The sequence below is a fragment of the Nematolebias whitei genome, chromosome 1 (genome assembly GCF_014905685.2).
Source record: "Nematolebias whitei isolate Nwh7 chromosome 1, NemWhi1, whole genome shotgun sequence".
Lineage (NCBI taxonomy): Eukaryota > Metazoa > Chordata > Actinopteri > Cyprinodontiformes > Rivulidae > Nematolebias > Nematolebias whitei.
Genome location: NC_056498.1, coordinates 81,221,594 through 81,226,270, shown reverse-complemented (window position 1 = coordinate 81,226,270; position 4,677 = coordinate 81,221,594).

The following is a 4,677-nucleotide window of genomic DNA, read 5'->3' as shown; positions in this document are numbered from 1 at the left end:
ATATAACTAATGCCACTAACCAATATGACTACTATAAATAACTAACAAAACTAACATAAACAACTAATATAACTGATATAACTAATATAACTAACCACTATGACTAATTCAATGATTCAAGGTTCTTTATTTGTCATTCATGTCAATATAACTAATATAACTAATATAACTGATATAATTAACTAATATAACTAATATCATTAACTAATACAACTAATACAACTGACTAAAATAATTAACTAATACAACAAATACAACTAACTAATAAAACTATATCAAGGATTATTTTTTTTTAATTTGTCATTCATGTCGATGTAAGTAATATAACTTATATAACTAATATAACTGATATAACTGACAAATATAACTAATATAATTAACTAACATAACTAATATAACTAATTAATATATCTAATATAACTAACCAATATCACTAATTATAGGATTCACTGTTCTTTATATGTCATTCATGCCCAAATAACTGATATAATTGACTAATATAACTAATATAACTAATATAACTAACTGCTATAAGTAATACAATTAATATAACTGACTAATGGGGGGGGGGGGGGACTGAGTGGTTAGAGCAGTTGTCCTCCAATGCAAGAGTTGGGGGTTCGAAGCCACCAGTAGTCACATGCCGAAGTGTCCCTGGGCAAGACACTGACCCCCTCATCGCCTCCTATGTGTGTCCCATCAGTGTATGAATGTGATAAAGCTCTGATTAGTCTCTTCAGAATGATTTGTTCAATTAGCTTTGTATAGATCTAGTAGAGTGCTGTATGAATGGATAACTGAGGACACAAATTGTAGTGTAAATACTTTGAGTATCTTGAAATAAGATAGAAAGGCGCTATATAAGTACAGTTCATTTACCATTTACCATTTACTTATTTCTTATACAAGAAATATAACTAACAAATATAACAAATATGACTAACTAATATAACTAACATAACTAACATATAACTAATATAACTAACTAACATAGCTAACTGATATAACTAATAAAATTAATATAACTGACCAATGCAACAAATATAACTAACCATACCATACCATACATACCATTTTATTTACAGAGTACTTAAAACAGTGACAAGGTCAACCAAAGTGCTGTACAGACAGAACAGCAGGTAACACACAAAGCAAAAAAACAAAATGAAGTAAGTCAGAAATATGGACATAAAAATTATGCAGATAATGACGACTAACCAGTGTGGAGCATACAGGATCAAAACACAGATCATCTTGTGTTGAATGCTATTGAATTGTAGTGAGTTTTTAAACGGGACTTGAAAACCGAGAGGGAAGGGGCCTGTCTGACAATCAGAGGTAACTCGTTCCAGAGTCTTGGTCCTGCTACAGAGAAGGCCCTGTCACCTCTGCGCTTAAGACGAGTTCCTGGAACTGTGAGGAGCAACTGGTCCGCTGACCTCAGGGAGCGTGGTGGGACATAAGGTTGTAGCAGATCAGAGAGATGGGGGGGGGGCGACACTGTTCAGTGATTTGTAGACATACAGGAGTATTTTGAACTGGATTCGAAAGTGAACCGGTAACCAGTGCAGTGAGGCCAAAACTGGTGTAATGTGCTCTCTTTTGCCTGTACTGGTTAAAAATCAGGCTGCTGCATTCTGGACCAGTTGTAGTCGTGCAATGGAGGTATGACTGATACCAAACAGGATCGAATTGCAGTAATCAAGCCTAGATGTAATGAATGCATGTATTACTGTCTCCAGGTTATTTTGGACAAAACTAACATAACTAATATAACTAACTAATAAAACTAACTGATATAACTATCCATCCATCCATTATCTTTACCCGCTTATTCCATTTTGGGTCACGGGGGTCGCTGGTGCCCATGTCCAGCAATCACTGTGCGAGGGGCGGGGTACACCCTGGACGGGTCGCAAGTCCATCACAGGGCCACATAGAGACAAACGAGACAAACAACCATTCACTCTCTCACTCACACCTAGGGACAATTTTAGAGTTACCAATCAGCCTAACATGCATGTTTTTGGTCTGTGGGAGGAAACTGGAGTACCCGGAGAAAACCCACGCATGCACGGAGAGAACATGCAAACTCCACCCAGAAAGGCCCCTGGACCGGGGTTTGAACCAGGGACCTGCTCGCTGAGAGGCAGCAGCTCTACCAGTTGAGCCACCGTGCTGCTCTGATATAACTAATAAAATTAATATAACTCATACAACAAATATAACTAACTAATATAACTAAAACATGTAATATAACTAACTAATATAACTAATAAAACTAATATAACTAATACAAGAAAAATATAACTAACTAATATAACTAACTGCTGTAACTAATACAATTAAAATAACTGACTAATACAACAAATATAACTAACTAATGTAACTAATATAACTAACTAATATAGCTAATGGATTTAACTAATAAAATTAATATAGCTGACTAATACAACAAATATAACTAACTATGATAACAAATATAACTAACTAGTATAACTAACATAAATAACAATAACTAATATAACTACCTAATGTAACTAATGTAACTAATATAACTAACTAATATAATTAATATAACAAATATAACTAGTACAACAAATATAACTAACTAATATAACTAATACAATACATATAACCAACTAATATAACAAAAATAACTAACACAACTAATATAACTAACTAATACAACAAATATAACTAACTAATATAACTCAGCTCACTGAAATCCATCTTATAAACATGTTTTGCTGCAGCGTGTGATGAAGTAATGGCTTCCTTGTTGTTAAATCACAGACTGGTCTATCAGTATCTTGTTGGTATTTCTTTTTTTGCTATTAGAATCTTTGCTGCATTAACTTAAATCTAATCATATTTATTTTAAATTATCCACACTTTGAATGTGTGTGTTTAGTCTTTTCCATATGAAGACAGGCTCTGAGAGAAAATTTCTACCCTGTTTCCACCAAATATTTGATCTAAAGCAGATTTATGGCTTGCAATGCAAAAAAAATAAAAAAAATAAATAATAATAATAATAACTGAAGCATTTTTAAGATTAAACTCAAATGAACTCCAAAGCTGGTTCAACAATAGAAGTATTTTTCTCCTTGTGTGACACAAAGCAGATACTTTAAAAATGAAGTACAGTAGTCCCTCAATTATCGCGGGGGTCACGTTCCCCCCGCCCACCCTGCGATAGGTGAAAAACCACTAAGTAGGAACATTATATTTATTTCAGTATTTATATATATTGTAAGGCTTTATAAACCCATCCCACACTCTTGTAATGTTCTAAACTATTAAACCTATGTCATTTAAACAACATATGTATATGTACTGTACAGTACTGCAAAGTTTTACTCACCTGCTTTGCAGACCAGCAGCTCAGTTCCGATCGGGCTCGGTTGTGGTTCTGCAGATCTACCCTGCAGCATGAAGCCCACCGCCCCGTCCAGGTTGATGTGCACATAGATAATTGAGCTTCAGGATCATTAGCAACTTTTCTGTGAGCTCAGTAGATAATGTAGATTTGCGTTGCTAAACTTTCCCTCCATTTCAGCAGAAAGCAGCAGTTGGAAACACTGTTGGCTTCTGGGTAGTGTAGTTTTTGGCTGGGGTTACAGTGTAGGCTTATTGAAAGAAAGCTACAAAATGGCGGCACCTGTCCAAGTATTTTTTCATTAACTTTTTAATCCCATCGTCCCAATCATGTGAGTAATATTAAAGTTAACACTCGTTGAATAAATGCAAAAGAGTGAGTCCACCAAAGTCGAGGGACTACTGTGGTGAAGAATTAGCTAAATAAAAAACTACTTGTGTTTGTTTCTGTTTCAAACCTTTTTTAAAATTGCAGGACATCAGTGTAAGCTTACATGTCAGCACTACACGGTGGAGACTCTAAATGCATCATTTACCAGTTTCTCTTTGCTTACACACTGTGCCTTTTCACAAAGTGTTTGATCAATGTTCTGTGCAGCTCGTGCACTTTGAATAAGTTTGGCTGTGTTGAACAGACCTGCACTCATGGAGTTTACAGCTGAGCTCCAAGAAACCAGGGCTGAGACTGCTGCACTTACCAGTTTGAACCAGTGAGATAAAGACATCTGGATTTCATCCCCTCCCTCCTCGCTCTCGTTCTCTCCCTCTCCTCTCTCCTCCTCGGATATTGATCGAGCCAAGCGCTTTGAGTACAAAGAGTTAAGGCCTGAAAGGCGAAACAGCCACAATTTCAGAGAAGTCATGAAAGTTTAAAATGCCTTCTCTTTTCGTCGGGTCCGGGGAGACGTGTTCGCTGTGTGAGTGACCCCCGGGCGCATTTGGAGATCCACTGGTTGAACCTTGCTCATCCCACGTTGAACCAGTCAATACCTATTATTAGCTACTGCCTGCCCTCTGCTACGGGCCTGATGAGGCATAGAGAGAAAGAAAGCAGGAAAAAAACCTTCTGAAGGCCAACAAGTGGTGAGAAAGCTGTGTGTGTGTTTGGCAAATCGAGGGCGAAAGAGAGATCATGTGTAAGTCTGCCAAAAGTAGGTGTAGGAAGACTTTTTTATTTGGTGTTCTGTCATGCAGGCACTTCTCTCACTGTTTATATGAATAAAAAATTCAAAGTATGTCCATAAAAGCATATTTATTTATTTATTTATTTATTTATTTATTTATTTATTTATTTAT